This window comes from Ochlerotatus camptorhynchus, unplaced genomic scaffold, assembly GCF_037179485.1.
Source record: "Ochlerotatus camptorhynchus isolate MF236.1 unplaced genomic scaffold, CSIRO-AGI_Acam_v1.1 ptg000193l, whole genome shotgun sequence".
NCBI classification, from domain to species: Eukaryota; Metazoa; Arthropoda; class Insecta; order Diptera; family Culicidae; genus Ochlerotatus; species Ochlerotatus camptorhynchus.
In genome coordinates, this window is record NW_027040683.1 from 8,266,279 (window position 1) to 8,285,243 (window position 18,965).

Below are 18,965 nucleotides of genomic sequence, written 5' to 3' on the forward strand. Positions count from 1 at the left end.
TTATGCGGTTTTGACATCAATATTTCTAACTGATTTAGATGAATTTAAGCAAACAATCGCATGTAATCGGTAGAGTGAATAAATTATTAAGATTTCCTCGGTACAAGTAACTTTAATAGCATTAAATGAGCTAGTAATTACGATGATAGCAACACTGTCACGTTCTGTCATGACAAAAAATTCGATGAGATTTTGAAGAAAATCTCAATCATCGTTTTCTCATCCAATGATAGTGACAGAAGTATCTCTGTAAATATCGCGTGAGATCTTTCATTGAAAATGACATTTGCCAGCTCTGGCCACGATCCCTCACCTCACTCACAGGCGTGCATGCTTTGATCGTTTTTCTTGATTTGTTTTGATTATTTTCCACTTACGCGCTTGTCAGATTGTATTCAATTAAAGACCAACAATTGAAAAGGCCTCAACTCCATTTTGTAAACGAACCATTTTCTAGAGAACCTTAGTCCGTCTAGGCAAAACAACATAATGAACAGGTAGGGGAAATTATCCTCTACCCGTTTATGGTTTAGGTTTGCGAATGTAGGTTTCGGTTCGCGAGAAAATGGCCTTACAAGTTTTGTTAACAAAATGGAGTTGAGACCATTTCAATTGTTCTGTTCCACTGTTTTCCTATCGGCTTTATTCTGGAATAAATAGTCTGGGGAAAAGTTTATTATACCAGTGTACATTCATCGATAGGTGGGTATTTTCAAATATCAGTTGTGGAAATGGCGATCCGGAACGTGTCTTCAAACAACCGCGTTGCTTCGTCCAGATAAAGAGTCGGTTTGCAGCGGTACAATTTAACCAGTCATGTCCGCTTATCGGCACCAAATTTTTTCACGTCGCGTTTGTATTTCTTTCGGGAAAAAAATCCGTTCTGTTGATACGTGGAAATCCATTTGGAAGTGGTTGACTTATGCTTCCGATAGATGATTGCAAGCTTAGCTTTGGATAGATCAAGGAAAAAGTAACCGTAAAGCGCATGATATGCTGTATTCCGATGCCCGCTTCTGTGAATCTTGCAGTAAGATATCAGACATGGTGGTACAGATAATCAGTAGACCTGATACAAAATACAGGATACATTAATTTTATGATAATTCTCGAGTCAAAATATTTTTCTTATTACCTGGGTAATGATGGGATATTGTTGTATTTAATTGCAATTTGACAGATCATTCACTGAGACGATGATTGAGGAAAAAAATACCTGTCAACTACGATCCTCACAGTAGTCTAAAAAATCATGGCACGAGTCATATAGATTCGTCCAAATCAGCAAATATTCAGATAATCTCGAGCAACCGGATTTTCAATAGGACTATTATGGGAACTCTTGAATTGCTTAGCAAGTTTCTGAACTTTTTTTTCCGAATTTTTTGATCAAAATTTTACCACCTTCTTCAAGCGCTGGAATAGGCTTTGGAGGATTTTGGGTAAAATCAAAAATTCCAATTCACGCGAAAACGGGGAAACTCGCGACCGTACTTTTGCTCGGATCCGGTGTTTTACCGTAGTAGAAGTTTGTCCAATGCCTAGGACTGAGATGTCTGCCTTATTTCGACTCATGCGTTGGCATAACCGTTCCGTTATAAAATTGCTCTTGGATCTACATTCCAAGAGAGCGCGTGCAGGATGCCTGTTGCCATCATCAATCGCCAGTTATTTGACCGTTCGTGTAGCCAGAAAGGGAGCTGGATTGGTACCGTACGTAACGGTGTTCAATTCATACACCTCCACCTCTTCTAACGGCGACGAAGTAGTCTGTCGTAAAAGTAGAGGTTAATTTGGCGGAACATTTTTTCCACATCCGACACGAGCATTATCTGGCGAGTATGGGAACGCAAATAATCGACCTCAAATCATCCTAAGTCACTGGTCCCACCAGCAAAATATCGTTCAACAAAACCCCGGATGCCGTCTTTTAGGAAGCATCAAACACCTATACTAACCTTATATTGCAAAAAGGGCGATTATAGGGCTATTAGCGGGCTTCGTGATTACTTGGGTATGATCCTAATCTATCAATTACTTCAAAGAAAAACAAATTTCAACAACTGAGTGAAAAGTTATTAACCAAGGAGCAGTTGGTGTGTACAACTGTGCATGCCAAGCATGCCCAAGCACTTCCCTGAACTTTGGCAGGACTTCCCTGAGGTTCGGCAAAACGTCCCTGAACTTCGGCAGAACTTCACTGACCTTTTGCAGAACTTCTCTGAACTTCGACAGGACTTTCCTGAACTTCAGCAGCACTTCCCTGAACTTCAGCAGATTTTCCCTGAACTTCGGTAGGACTTCCCTGAACTTTGTCAGGACTGCCCTGAATTTTTTCTTGACTCCCTGGAGTTCGGCAGGCCTTTCCTCAATTTTATAATCTTGAAATTTAAGTTGTCATTTCAGTAGTAGATGTATTATAACTGTACATTAATATCACAGACAAACAGACATAACACATTGAATGTTTCTCACTGTAAAACATAACCGCCATCTGTTGAGTACAGTGTGGTGGGTAGTACGCTGAACAGATGGCGGTTGTGTGTAAACGTCAAACGTAAGGGAATTAACTATGCGCGCCACAGGTGGCGGTACTACCAACTACGATACTTTTAAATTGACCGTCAAATTCTTGTTCGATGAAAAACTTGCGAGAGTTATATCTGTTTGTCTGTGGTAATATTGTATCTACGAATATTTTCAAATATACTTTCCATTTTGCTAATTTGCAATGCTTGTTGGTATTAATGCATTTTGAATTTGGGTGTGGTTCGAACGGGTATCAACGGAAAGTATCAACTTTCACCTTAATCAATGACAATCAATGATCGACTGCCACTGTTAGACTGAAAAGCCGATTAAAAAAAAAATCAATTCTAGTTCCCGTCGTTTCCCGATCCGAATGATTATCAAATTAAATACTGTTTTTGCAACCGCTCCTAGCCCAGCACGCAACAACAGTTTCATCTCACTCCACCAAACCATAGCTCACGTTGGTAACCCACAAAATGTAGCCAACACCGGGGCCACAACCAACGAACACGCTGTGGTGTGACCACCCGCCAGCACGCTTAATTTTTTCTGCTCATTGGTAAAATAGGCAAATCCAGAGAGAGAAAAAAACCCCCATACAACATGCAAAACACCCCCTCGCAGATTCCACCCACCAACCACCTGACCTGCAGCAGATGATTTTTGGTAGTGAGTGTATATTTTTCCGTGGTTTTCCCATCTCCGTGCTGAAACGCAACGAACAACGCGTGAAAGTGCTCAACTAGCGGGGGGCAGAGGGCCGACCGACCGACGCGGCCCGATCCAGAAATCAAAACATTGCGTCCCCCTTCGGAATACGGTAGCAGAGCGGAGAAGGTAGCAATCTGTGTTTAAATATTTGGAGTGCACGAGTTTTCCGCGAGCCGAGCGTGTGAACTGTGAAGTGGTCAGAACTAAGTAAGTATAATTTGGAAATATTTACTAACAATCTGTCAGCCTCTCGGAGGGGGGTGGAACGTTGGATTGAAGCATCATATGATGAGCAGGTTGATTCAAAGAAGCACTCTGTTGGAATCGGGATTGAGAAATTTCGAACCGGAGAGGATACACAAATGGAATGATTGGTGCGATCGATGGAAAATCATTTGATTTGGATTTTGGGAAAATCGAGCAGTTTTTCGAGCAGCAGGAGAAGTACTGACAGCGTGCGAATACTTTCTCATTTTCTCCCGCTCAACTCAATGAATCTGTGTGGGGTGAGACCGGTTCTCTGAGTGTGGAGCTCTTCTCACCGGCGGCGGCGGCATTGAGTTGAGAGCGGCCATCAGCTGAGCAGAAAAGGACCAAATCCTGACCGTCACCGAGTGGCAGCCATAACCTTTGCCACCACACTCGGTTCAGTTTGATTTCAGTAACGTTCACTTGCGGTTCGTCGTCGAGTGATCGCGTTGTGTTTTTCTCCTTATATAAAAAAAGGAAAGAAAGAAAAAAACACCTACATACATACAAAGAGAGATTGGGGGAAAAGGGAGGACCCACCAGAACAAGAAGAACGAAAATCTGTGAAGAGAAATTGGACTATCTACCAAGAGGCAAGGATTCATTGATTATTCACATGTAAATATCCAGATCGCGACAAAAGTTGCAAGCGGTAATTGGGGTGGACCTCTCCGGGAAGTGGAAAATTTTAGGTGAAATCGAAGCTAAATCTATCCATCTCTTCTTAATCTATTGAACGCTGCCCATCTCTCCCGGCGGTGAAGTGATGCTGTAATTCGTGATTGATCCTGGATTCCGGCATCGAAGAGAGCGAGAAGGAGAGCCAGAATTCGGTGCAAAAAGATAAAAAAAGAAAAGTTACCATTACAGAAAGGTGAAAATGTCGTGTATTCGATTTATGTGAGATTTGCGTCAAAAGGGAAGAAAATCGCTGAAGCGAGTGGAGCGGAAGAAGAGCAGAAGCTTGGCCGAAGCGAGTGAGCGAAGAAAAGACGCCGGCTTAGGGGTGGAAAAACAGTGCTGCCCTCCAGGCAGAGTGGCGGGCGTGAGGCGAGTGAAGGGCTTGGTGTTGTTGTTGTAGTTGGGTTCCTCCGAAGAAAGTGATCCGATGAAAATTTGATGGAATTCAAAAGCTCTTGAAAAGTTTACAGTGAAATTAATGCAAATTTTATACGGTGAATAAGGGGCGTGTTGTAAGTCGATGCTGAATAATAGCGGTTTGTAGTTGTGAGAGAGGTGAAGGTGAATTGAAGTTTTGTACTAAGTTAAAGTTTGTGGTTTCTATAAATTGAAATTATCGAAAAGTGAGGGTTATTGTGAAAAGAAAATCCAAATTAAATAGGTGAAAAATAAAACAGTGAATTGAGTGAAGCAAAGGATCACGCTGCAAACGAAATACTCAAAATCAACAAAGGAGAATTTCACATTTACAGGAGTGTGCCGAAGGAAGCAAGCGAATAACAACAAAAAGGTGAATAGAGTATTTTACAAATATTTGTTGTTGTTTTTTTTATGTGAAGCATGTTGCGAGTGGTGGAAATTTCGTGAATAGTGATCAAATTTGTGATTCGTTAAACATCCGCCGCTTTATTATTTCGTTACATAACTTACTGATTGGATGATATAAGCAGGTAGTTTGTGTACCGTCGGCTTCGAAGGCTTCGTTAAATGAAAATTTTACCAATTTTGTAATGCTCATGACATTTAAAATAACCGGTAGTTATAATTTCTGAGGTACATAAGCCAATAGCATTCGTGATTCAAGTGTAGTACGTCAATCAAAAGCTTTATAGCACTTTTTGAGCAAAATATTAATTCTCTGTATAAATTGTACAATGCGTTCTCAACTATAGAAACCATGATTGAATAATTTTGAGGTTTCAAATATGTACGTATGCCTATTGGGTAACTTCAAAAAACAGTTGATGTGAAAAATAGTGTTTTGTACTCGGGAAATCATTCACTGGAAAATAACCATAAATCTCGTTTCCCGATTTCCGGGAATCTAATTCGATTTCGCGGTGCTTTTTTCCACAGAATCAGTGGCTGGAAGGAGTACCCACAATTCTCATACTGGAATGAATACACAATCTAGTTGCCTCTAATCAAAACTAGGGTACGGGTTAAATTTGTCAGCAGACAAAATTAACTTTTGAGCATTACGGTGAATCAAAAAGCTACGATGTTTTATGTCTGACGTTAAAGTCTTTGAACTTGGTCTTCCACAGGGTATATAAAGTTGTACCGTCTTTCAGTACAACGATCTTAAGCTAAAACTGGCCTTTATGAAAATCTCAATCCCTAGATCGAAACGTTGGCGATGATAATACTGCTATCAGCACTATTTCTTGAGCACAACAAAAATTACTTATTGATCAAGATCTTTAAACTACCTCGAACGTCTAGAATTTTCGGAAATTTTCGTTGGTTCCCTGAAGTTATTGCAATCTATGAACTTCAATAAAGTTCTCAAAACTGCCCTGAACTTCTCAGAACTGTTTAACCTAGATTTTCCTAAAATTAATTGAATTACCTGGAACTGTTCTTTGATCTATACTGAAGTTCCCATAATTTTACTGAAGTTATTTATTAGTTTCATCAAGGAATTTCCTTGAAGTTCTTTGGATGCGTCTGAAATTTTTGTTCCTTATTGAAATTCTCTGAATTTTTTATAATTTCTCGGAGCTTCTTGAGCATAAGCATATGAATTAGCATGATTGACTGTCCCCGGTTGCTACTCTGTTATTTATTATCAGATCAGCTGTAATTACACAGAGAACCAATGGATCATGGGATTAGTATTCATCCTCAATGTATACAAACTGGTGATCTCAAACTAACCAATACCAGCGCCAGCCACGCCCGAACACAGGTCAAGAAAAAATGGGTAGGAAAGTGTTGACATGCCACTCGCTTTGATGGAAGCCGAGGAATCCTCTGTACTTCCACGAGGAATCACTGGGATGTTAGGTAAGATGGTTGGTTTTGCAGCAGGGTTCGTTTTGGTAAACGATAAGCTGAATTGATGTCCTAACGATCATAACACCGTAAAGGATCTAGGGATTGAACTCACGGTCTTCTGCTCAGTAAGCAAAAACGTTTGCCACTAGGCAAACGAGCTCCTTTTAAATCATCAAGTTGTTGTCATTACCATGTAGATGTATCTTGAATGTAGATGGGCCTGAGATTAAACTGATGATGTTTAGCTCAGGAAGCAAAAACGGTTGCTCTAAGGCCACCGAGAATCTCATAACACATTATACCGTTACTTGTGCTGTTGTAACCATTATTGAAATTTCCTAAAACTATTTGATGAAACTCTGAAGTTCTCGGAAACTCCCTGAAAATAAAGAAACTGACTGAACCTTTAGTAATTAGCTCAAAAATTTGTGAAGAATTTCAGAATAGTTCTAAACAGCTTTCAAGATTGATCCAACGTGCCTTTTATGAGAGTTAAATCGAAAAAGGAAAGCTCTACAAACAGAGATGTACCTTGGTGGAACAACGGGCTACAGAAACTTCCTAAAAAGACCCGGAAGCTTTTCAACTGGGCTAAACGAACACAACAGTGGGAAAAATATAAAGAATCCCTCACCACTTATAATCAGGAAATACGGAACTCAAAGAGGATACACTGGAGGCATACATGTGAGAACTTTGAAAATACTCCAGCAACTGCTACGTTACAGAAAATACTCGCTAGAGATCATTCCAATGGGCTGGGCACTTTGGAAAAAGAGAATGATGCTTTTACTACTTGTACTAATGAAACGTTAGAGTTGATGATGAGATCGCATTTTCCATGTTCTATTAACAATTCAAACGAAGACCAAAACGGAACGACAACAGCAATTGGTATCGATGAAACCAGGACGAATATTCATGAAATTTGAATGAATTGACTGAGTTAGACAGAACTAGAGCTGATGCTTGCACTTTGGCCAACACAATATTTACTTAAAGAAAAGTTGAATGGGCGATTGACTCCTTTGAACCTTTCAAGTCACCAGGTAGGGATGGATTTTTTCCAGTACTACTGCAGAAGGGAAAAGTGGTGTTAACGTCATCATATCTAGTTAGAAATCCCTGAGCAAATATCAGTTTGCATACCAGGAAGGTAAGTCATCAGTAACAGCACTGCATACGGTTGTTACAAAACTAGAAAGATCTCTTGAAGCCAAAGAAATATCACTTGCTGCATTCCTTGACATTGAAGGTGCATTCGATAATTCATCTCACGATTCAATGGGTACAGCTATGATGAAACGTGGTTTCGATCAAAGCATTGTAAATTGGATCAATGAGATGTTATCAAAAAGAGAAATATCAGCAAACCTTAGAAACTCAAGAGCAACCAAAGGATGCCCGCAAGGAGGCGTGTTATCACCTCTATTGTGGTCTTTAATAGTTGATAATCTTCTCAAAAATTGAATAGCCCAAGGCTTCGAAATAATTGGCTTCGCAGATGATATAGTCATAATTGTACGTGGCAAATATGATTGTATTATCGCTAACAGAATGCAAATTGCCTTAAATGTTGTCTCATCATGGTGTGATAGGGAAGGATTGAATATAAATCCTTCTAAAACTACTATTGTGCCATTTACGCGAAGGAAGAAATTTTTAAAGAAAATAAGACAACATAAGATTGAAAGGCACACTTTTAGAACTTTCTAATGCTGTCAACTATATTGGAGTAATCCTTGATAGTAAAGTTTACTATATGTATCTAGAGCAGGCAATAAACAAAGCTACTAATGCTCTATGGATATGCAAAAGAACATTCGGTAAACAGTGGGGACTGAAACCGAAAATTATCCATTGGATTTACTCGGCAATTGTAAAACCCTGGGTTACTTATGGTGCATTGGTCTGGTGGCCAAAAACAAAAGAGGGTATTGCTCAGAGAAGTTAGAAAAACTCCAAAGGTTAACAACTTTCTCAGAAACAGGTGCAATGAGAACTAAACCATAGAAGGCATTGAATGCTTTGCTTTATATACTACCATTGCATCAATTTATACAATTAGAAGCCGAAAAGTGTGCTCTAAAGACTACAAGGTCAGTGAAACTCTTTGAAGGAGACCTTAGAGGACATCTTAGGATTCTTAAAATTGTTAGTATCAACTCTCTAGTAAGGAACAACGAAGACTGGATGGAGAAAAGATACAATTTCAATCGATTTTTTCAAGTATTTGACCCCTTCGTCCAGGATCGATTGTTTTTTTTTTATACAGATGGTTCAAGATTTAACAATCAAGTGGGAGCAGGAGTAACTCGCCCAGGTATAGGCACATCGGGTCCTATGAGCAGATGGTGAACTGTGTTCCAAGCTGAAATCCTAGCAATTTTAGAGTGTTCTATAATATGTTTGCGTAGAAACTATAAGATTTTAAATATATAAAATACTAAAATAAGAAGTTGTTGAAGAGCCTCGCAGTGAAAATCAAGAAAAAGCATTTGTAACATATTTTTTTCCTACAAATATCTCTGAGTGTTTCATAAAACTACATTAAAACATCTTTCATTTGAAGGGTCAATCGTAAAAATCGGTCAAGAGGTTCAGAAGTTATAAATTTTTGAAAAAAGACATTTTTGAAAAAAAAAATGATTTTTTGGACCACCCTAACACGGAAATGGTCACCCTAATGGCGCAATAAAAAAATACGAGTCTAATATTTTTTGATAAGGAAGAACTATACCAATTTTCATGAAATTCTGAGACCCACTATAACTTTTTTCTATGGAATTGCTGTATATGCATGATGTCCGACAGTCAAGCTGCTCTAAATGCTTTAAAATCGGCGACATGTACATCGGAACTTGTCTGGGAGTGTGTTTAATCGCTTCAAAAATTGTCTTGTCAAGTCAACTTATATTGGGTTCCTGGTCATTGCGAGATTGACGGAAATTAAAGAGCTGATGCACTAGCAAGACTTGGATCTTCTCATAAGTTCATCGGGCCAGAGCCCTTTTGTGGCTTATCGGCTGCATCTCTTAGAATGGAGTTAAAAGCGTGGGAATCTTCAAAAGTGAAGGAAAACTGCAAGAACACTTCTATTGCTAGACAAATCCAAACATTTCTGTGACCCACAAAATCCTGGAACTTTCTAAGATAGATATTAGTATATATGCAGGTCTTATAACAGGTCATTGTCCGAGCCGTTATCACTTGAAGCTGATTTTAAAACTTCAAGATGATGTACGTCGCTTCTGTGGCATAGAAAAGGAAGACTCGGACCATTTGCTATGTCACTGCCCGGTAATTTTCAATAAAAGACGAAAGTTCTTCGACAAGGGGCTGATTGAACCCTTTGACATTTGGAGAACAACTTCCAGTACGGCAGTGCACTTTATTTGAAGTGTAATGCCTTGCTGGGATAATACTTGCAGTCAAACAATGGCGATCACTCCTAATAATAGTGATACGACATCTTGACACCGAAAAAATAAATAAAAAATAAATGGGGAATATATCACAATAGATCAGAAAAATGGTTGCAGTGATGAAAATACCCGACAAGAATTAAAAAAACCTTTGCGTGCCTAAAGTCTAAATTGAATCAGCTCTAAAAACATAATTTCTCAATCTTTTCTGCACAAAAACACACTAAGAAAAAATCATGTAAATTTAGGTGCTCTGGGACTGACATATACGAGTATACGAGCGTTAATTTTGACATTAAATTGAGCCATAAACGTACTTTTTGTCGAGTAACGAACTTTTTAGTCTCGAGGCACTTAATTTTACATGAAATATTTTTTGACGTCTGATCCTTTTTGTCCAATATGGGTTCCGTTACATGTAAAATTAGTTATTTTTAAGTGTGAAGTTATATTATGTCGGTCATCTATTATTTCCGTTGGTGTCACTCTGGGACGGCATTTGGTTTTACTGTTCTATTATAATTATAGACACGGTGAACATAATATTTTCTCACTCAAAAGATGTAATTGGACCACTGAGAGGTAGACCGATGGTCAATGATTACATTGGGCATCCCGGTAAAGTTCTGGTGCCCCCGAAGAAGTTGTCAATTCTCAACCAGAACCTGAACCGTGTGACTTATCAAACTTCATGATTTTACAAAATTTGGCCGGTAATAGCTTAACTTACAGTCCAGTTTTTCAAACCTTGACCGGTAATGGCCTTATTGAGAGACCACCGTCACATTGGTCATCCCAAAAATGTACCGGTGCCCTCAGGGAAATGACCAATTCTGTGACATATCAAACTTTATGATTTTATTAAATTCGGTCCACGGTCAAACAAACCAAAGCCCGTTTTGTTTTACATATCAAACTGTATGATTTTCCAAAACTTGGCCGGTAATGGCCTTATGGAGATACCACGGTCACATTGGCCATTCCAAAAATGTCGTGTGACACATCAAATTGTATGAATCTACAAACCTTGGTTGGTAATGGCCTTATTGAAGGTCCACGATCATACTAGCCTTCCCGGGAATGTTCCAGTGCTCCCAAAAATGTACCGATGCCCATGGAACTCTAGGGAGGATTCGAGAACTTCACGAGCATTCGGAAAATGTGGGAACATTTCAATGAAGATTCAAGTTTATTTCTTATCGCATGTTAGCTTATTGCGTACCCTCAACTGAGTGTTCTTAATGCACTTCCACAGTTTTTAATTTAGAGACTTCGATGCCAATACCAATGCATGAATTTGTGAATCGTTTGGTGGGCACAATGATACTCTATGCCCAGCGAAGTCGAGAAAATTTCCAACCCGAAAAATTCCCTCGACCAGGAATCGAGAATCCACCGCCTCCGGCTTTGTAATACCGTGCATTTACTGACTAGGCTATGAGGCCCCTACTTTCAAGAAGAAAGTTCGCAAATTTTCAGACTAATTTCTAGATTTTCATAGAACTTCAGGGATGTTAAGAATATTTGTGAGGTCTTCGCATAAGTTCAGTGAACATCACGCAAGCGTATTCATTTGTAGATCAGTTTAGTTAAATTCATGTCAGTACAACAAGCTTCACGAGAACTGCACAAACGCTAGAGAGGTTTATAGCATTTCAGGAAAGAACAGAGAACTTCAGGGCAGTCAGGCATAAACTTTAGGGAAATAGCATAAATTTTAAAACAAGTTTCGAGAACGTTAGCAAATTTTTAACACATCAGTAGTACTCTAGAATTCAAGAAAATTTTCATACACTTTACTGCCGTTAGATTTTCACTGTTCACCAAATTCGAGTTCTGCATGCTTAACACTCCGAACAGGATGCTTTCTGTAAAATATGTAACGGCAAACTTGCAGTATTTTAAAAATTCATAGTTCAGCCATTTATTGACCAATTTTAATTTTATTTGCGCCATTTGACAGACTTTAAAAATTTATTAGATTTCTAAAGATTTAAAATCAATTGATAAGTTTCAGAGCAATGATTTTTCAAACGTTGCCAATTTGCCGCTCAATATTTTACCAGGGGCATCGTGTTTGGAGTGTTAATCACACCCAAAAACACTTATCACTTGCGCAAAATTTGATTTTAAAGCAAAGTGGTACTGTAACATACATTTTCGGAAAATCAATGAAAAATTTCCTCTGTTTTCATACGTGAGCGACGTCCACCATACATAAGTGCTGAAAAAATATTTTTTTTTAAACATCACTTAGATCATATTCAATAGGCCCAGCAATAATTTTGATAATTTAAGTAGTCATTGCGAGGTGAAACAGAAGTATCTGTTTCAGTCCGCATCCTGCTCTCTTGCCGTGCGGTTCTATTTGCTATTTGCTGAAGGAAGTGTTACTACTACCTAAAGCTACAACAAATTTAAACAGCACTTTTCAGTGCTCAACCTGTAAAATTTCTACCTTGTTCAACTCTTATTCCTCTTCGATCCTTGTTTGGACCCTACCCGAGGTAATCCTTCTTGGATATCGATTTGGAAAATTCCTCTTCGATCCTTCAGATTCTTATAGTAATCTGCTTGGAAGTCGATTTGGATAAAAATTAACTGTCGCCATGGCGCCTAAACACAAAAGAAAGGGGCAAATTCTTGATCCCCCTTCTGATGAAATTAATTTGAGTAAGCAATTTGATTTGCTCACGGATGATGAGAATGATCCATCATCCAAGAAAAATTCTAGTAAACTTTCCCGGCTTAATGCCAAGAAGGAAAAGATTCATCCTATTGTGATAACCACTTCCGATTTCCATGCTCTTCGCATGGAACTTTTGAATTTCGTGAAAGTTAAGTTTTCACTACAAATTGGACGTCGGGGTGAATGCCGTGTATTGGCGGATTTAAATGTCTTCTCAAGTATCTTACTGAGAAGCAGCACAAATTTTTTACTTACGACACCAAAACTGAACGTGTGTTCAAGGTTGTCATGAAAGGACTGCCCAGTGGTGAATCCCTGGATCAGATCAAAGATGAACTGGCTAAATTACTTGAAGTTGTGCCACTCCAAGTAATCAAAATGAAAATGAAATCCCGTCCTAACGATTCGCGCAACGGGATTTCTAATGATTTTTATTTAGTTCACTTCAAGTCTAGTGAACTAAACAACCGTAAGGCCTTAGAAAAAGCTAGCCTTATGCTCCATGTCCGAGTGAAGTGGGAACACTTCAGGAAGACTGGAGGAAATTTCCAAAACCTCACTCAGTGCCGTAAGTGCCAGGGATGGGGTCACGGAACTAAAAATTGCTACATGCCAGCTAAATGCATGAATTGTGGTGATTCCTCTCACGCAAAGGACGACTGTCCTGTGAAGGAAGATCCTAAGAAATTTAAATGTTCAAATGGTGGTGAAAACTACAAATCCAATTTTTGGGATGTAAGACTCGCAAAGCGATCCTTTAATCTCGTTCTAAGCGACAGGTAGGAAACGCTCCACGTTTCCGAAAAAAAAAACAAATTACTCTGCTGTTAACAACGGTCAGCGAGGAACAAATTCTACATTCGTATCCGTAGGTACAAATATCACCCCTGCTTCAAATTTTTCATCTATACCTACTCCCCTCGCTGCTAACAATGTTCAGCGAGTTAATGGAGCTACCTATGCTGCTATTGCAACGGGTAGAAATCATACTAACCAACGTAATTCTAACGGAAATTTTGAAAATTTTGACTTAGGAAGCATTACTGCCACCAAAATGGAATTTTTACAGAAATCATTAACTGTGAAATTAATTATGCTCTTGAATCTCTGACTACTTCTATAGTTGAAGCAAGAGCTGCCTCAGTACCAAAATGCGAGGTTAAATTCGATTCAATTATAATAGACGACGATCTTCAGCTCTTGATCCGTCTAAAAAATGTCCGTAGGAGACAATATCAAAGAACACGCGATCCTGCCATGAAAGTTATCTGGCGAGATTTGCAAAAACAAATTAAATAGCGATTCTCTTCCCTGAGAAACAAAACTTTTGAAAATAATGTTTCTAAATTAGACCCGAGTTCCAAACTTTTTTGGAAACTCACAAAAATTTTGAAAAAACCTCAAAAGCCAATTCCAGCGCTTAAAGAAGGTGGTAAAATTTTGATCACAAATTTGGAAAAAGCTCAGAAACTTGCTAAGCAATTCGAGAGTTCCCATAATTTCAGTTTGGGCCTAACTAGTCCTATTGAGAATCAGGTTGCTCGGGATTTCCTGAATATTTACTCTCGGGAAAATATCATTCCTGGGGGACTGATTTGGACGAAGTAAAGTGTATAACTAAAAAGTTTCATAATATGAAAGCTCCAGGTGATGATGGAATTTTCTATATCCTCATCAAAAAACTCTCAGAGAGTACCTTGTCTTTCTTGGTAAAATTATTTAACAGATGTTTCCATTTGGCATACTTGCCTGATAAATGGAAAAATGCAAAGTTGTTCCAACATTGAAGCCGGATAAAAATCCAGCTGAAGCTTCTAGCTACCGCCCAATAAGTTTACTTTCTAGATAAGATTTAGTTTTAGTATTTAGTTTTAAGATTTCAATTCTTATTCTGACATACAGATTTAAAAAAAACCTGTTTAAAATACTGAATTGCCAAGGCAGGAACAATGTAAAAACACATAGATATATCTATCATAACAATTAAGGCTGGTAAGTTACTGTAGTAACTGGAGCACCTAGGTTAAAATGAAATGTAATTTATTTTGAATTTGGAACAAATAAAGAGTAAAAAAAAAGTATCTGTTTCAGAACAACTCTAGCGCAACACGAGAAAAGGGCCTGTTATTGTTGATCGATTTTCTTCATCGATTTTCTCTTTCACGAATAACCCGACTGCAAACGAATTTTCCATCCAAGTCGATGAAGAGAATCGATCAACGAGGATAGGCCCTTTTCAAATGTTACGCGAGAACTCACTATACGGATTTACGTCACATTGTCATCTCACGGAAGTCCATTGAAGACCCACGATCGTTTGGAAAATTGAGGGACTTAAGAGAAATTCAAACAAGTTCAGGGCAATTTTAAAATAATAAAGAGATCTATTGTGAGCATCAGGCTGGTATCTCAAAGTTTAAAATAACTTCAAGAAAGTTTAATTAGCTTCAGCTATTTTTTTGTGACAGATTAATTAACTTCAGTGAAACCTGGACAACACTTTTTTTGCATCAACATGCACTTATTGCTAGATTGGACACAATTAATTCTTCGATCGTTTTGGCGAAACTTCTCGGTTGAATTATCTGCCTAACATTCTATGATATTGTGTAAGCACGATCATTCTTTAAGCCCAAGGCAGTGATGAAAATTTCGTTTAACCGGACCCGACATTAAAGCCGCCAGCTTGGAGTGTATTTTATGACCGTGTCGCTTTACACTTGCGAAGGGTCTAATTTGATCCAATTCAATTACTGTTCTATTCACAGCGCTTTCCCACGTTTGACAAACAGCGAATCCATTTTGCTTTCGGGGGGAGGTTTAATTACAAAAGGTAACGCTGATTTTCCCCCTTAATTATCTTCCTTTGCAGCATTCGCGCCTTTCGGCCAAAGAGACGGAACCGTAATTATTTCACCTCCTTCCAAACCATTCGGAATTTGAACTCCTCGGTGTAGAAAAGTATTAAACAAGTACTCGCCGGCACTTGGAAGCTTTGAAGATAATTGGACTCATTAGGGGCTGTCCACATGCCACGTGGACAGTTCATTCATCCATTGTTTCCAGACAAGGGGAACCTAACATCTCCCAACAATTATTCACTCCGTTTTTGGATAGTCTCGCACTTGGAATTACTTTAGTGTCCAAAAAATCTCACCTCTCTCTTCTTTGACGAGATTGCAGAAATCACTCACGCTAGCGATGTATGAAGCTCGTCGACAGCCATGCGTCTCCATAATATTTTCTATGGTAATTCCGGCGGATGGTCATTTGTTATTTAGGTTGAGTGCTGTGTAAGCATTTTTTCGGAACAATCTGCATGCAAGATTTCACTCCAAACTCTCTAAATCGATTTGAAGCGATTTTGGATCCCATTCAAGAACGAGAAAAACTTTTCTGGACAACCAAAAAAACGGTACCGAAGTTGGTTTGAACAATTCTCCCGCGCTACAATTTGTTTGCAGACTGATTTTCCATTTCTGGAAAAGTTTGCAGACGAAATTGAGTGGAAAATATCGAGAGCATACACAATGATTACACATACGGGTGCGTAACTTTTTCAGAGAGTGAGGGAAACGAAAATAAAAGATCACAATGGACAAAGTTGCGACCGCAAAACTGCGAAGGGGATACTCTGTAATGTGCACATTAGGGTAGGTCAGCATTACAACCTCACGGTCCCCACTACTCTTTCGATGCGTTATGAGGTCCCCAACAATTGTGAAAAATTGAGCGAATTTGGTAATGGTCTGGATTTGCGGGGGAATTTTACATTTTGTATGGGCAAATGTGTGGACAATGGCACGAAACCATTTATGTGCTTGTCAAAAATTAAAAAATTGCTCAACTTTACCCCGGGCTTGGATTGGAAATACTAGGCAGAATAACTTTCTTAAAGACTGCAAATTGATTCAAATTCTGTTTAAGAAACGGGAAGATGCTTTTTTTTTTGACTTTAAATGATCTTTTTTTTGGTGTGTTTGTGTGGTTGAATTTTCAAGTGACACAGATGCGTCTTTTCAACTTAAGTAAATTTGAGATTTTAATTATTATTTACAGTTCCTAGTTCTATCAAGCCTGTTTTTAAAGTATGACCACCTTGGTGGGATTGGTTTGATTTGAATTGGAAAAAGGAGACTACTTATAACTACTATTTACAACTACAACTAACCTACAACTACTATATACACCTAATCTACTATATAAAAATTGCTTATCCAAGCATGTTCTGATAAATTACATTTTTGTGTAAATTTAGTTTTAATTTCGTTAATTCTGGAATCTATATTCGCAATGCCTGCCTCTTCGTGCAAATTTGTTATTCTAGTGTCGAAAGGTCGATCAAGTACCATCCTCAGCACTCTATTCTGAGCGACCTGGATTTTGTTTCTGTGAGTCTGTGCACATGATTCCCACACCGGAGCTGCGTAGAGGATCGCAGGTGCTATGATTTGTTTGTAGACAGCCAGTTTGTTCACCCTTGAGAGGCGGGATCTGCGGCAGATTAGCGGATACAGACACCTAACCAAGGCGGAACACTTGATTACGGTTTTCTCCACATGCGAGCGGAATAGGAGCTTTTCGTCAAACAACATCCTGAGATAGGTTACTTTGGTGGACCACTCAACCCTTGTGCCATCCATGATTACTGTACAAGAGGGAGCCGGTTTTAGTTTGGGTGATTGCCGATGGAGGAACATGATTGTTTGTGTTTTGGATGCGTTAATTTTGATTTTCCACGTGGTGGCATAATCAGCAAAGGCGTCAAGACATCGTTGGAGCTTGTTTGTTATTTCGCGAGGCATCCTACCCTTGACGGTTATTGCGGTATCATCTGCGAACAGGAAGAACACGCAACCGTCTCCGAGGGGAGGAATGTCTGAAGTGTAGATGCTGTAAAGCAATGGGCCCAACGACTTCCTTGCGGAACTCCTGCTGGGATGGAGAACGTGTTTGAAAGACAGCCATTCATAACCATTCACACCTTAAACGACCTTTGCTGAAGGTAGTTACGGGTGATTTGAACAAGATGCAAAGGAAAGTTGAAGTTACAAAGCTTGTGTACAAGTCCATTGTGCCAGACATTGTCAAACGCTTTCTCAACGTCTAACAATGCCATTGCTGTGACTTGGATACAGCCTTGCTACTTCGGATGTTATTCATCACCCGTACTAGCTGATGATTTGTGGAGTGCCTCTTCCTGAACCCGAACTGTTCCAGTAGGAGAATGTTGTGTTCCTCGACAAACTTGAGCAAACGATTGAGAATGAGTTTCTCGAACAATTTGCTCAGCGCTGAAAGGAGGCTGATTGGTCTGTAGCTTGAAGCTAGAGTTGGGTCCTTCCCGGGTTTGCGGATAGGTATAATTTTCGCTGTCTTCCAGATACTTGGAAAGTAGTGCAGTTCCAAGCATCTGTTGAAGACAGCAGCCAGCAGAGAGTGAACATTCATGCTGAGATTTTTCAACACTAGGTTGAATATACCGTCAAACCCGGGGGCCTTCATGTTTTTGGTGCATTTCAGCGCTGAGCATATCTGTTCCACTATGATTCTATCCTCCGGAGGATGGCACAAAGGGAGGAATCAAGGTTGAGTACGCATTGCTCAACCTGAACTTCGAGCGGACTTTGGATGTTGGAGCCAAGCAAGTGCGATTTGGCAATATGCTCACCAATCGCATTTGCTTTCTCCTGAGGGGTGATTATGAGCCGATTGTCATCATTTTCATCTTTGAGTGGTAGAATGGTTTAGGGTGCGTCTTTAAGACCTTGGCAACTTTCCAGAATGGTCTGGAGCGGTCGTCCAGATTCTGGACAAGCCGCCCGAAACTTTCGTTCTGGAGTGAGACCATTCTGGAAGCAATCTCCTTGTTCAGATCGGCCATTTCATGTTTCCTCTCTAGATCTCCAGTCCTCTGAAACTGGCATCTACGAACATTTCTCAGGCGAATCAAAAGTTGGGTGTGGGAATCAATGGCAATAAACTTACCCCTCACAGGAACTCGACGGACGCACGCCTCGTCAGCCACGGATATGGCTTGGTGGAGTCCTTCCAACGCTCGGTCGATGTCCTCCACGGTGTCAAGCCGCGGGTCGTCGATGATGTTCCTGTCTACTACGCGTCCAAACTGGGCCCAGTTTACGCGATGATAGTCCTTGCGCAGGCTTGAAGCAGGAGCCACGTTGCAGCCCAGTTCAGCCACCACCGGTTGGTGTTTGGAGCTGAGTTCGTTCAAGGCTATCGGCTTGGACAAGCCGATATTTGTAAGGAACAGGTCTAGCGTCGATAGGTTGCCCGCCGGTGAGATAAATGATGGCTCATCCGAAAACCAAACGGAGTACAGCCCATGCTGTGAGTGGTCGAACCGTTCTGGTTCTGCTGGTAGTTCCGCCAGGCCT

General features: G+C 39.7%; 1 protein-coding gene across 1 annotated transcript in view; it reads left to right on the forward strand.

Annotated features, from left to right (window-relative positions):
• The first annotated feature begins 3,915 nt into the window (after positions 1–3,915).
• The window catches only part of LOC135702540 (uncharacterized), a 733,060-nt gene continuing 718,010 nt past the window's right edge, over positions 3,916–18,965 (forward strand). The window contains exon 1 of the mRNA XM_065223619.1: positions 3,916–4,963. The gene's annotated coding sequence lies outside the window, so the exon portion shown is untranslated. The remainder of the gene's footprint in view (positions 4,964–18,965) is intronic.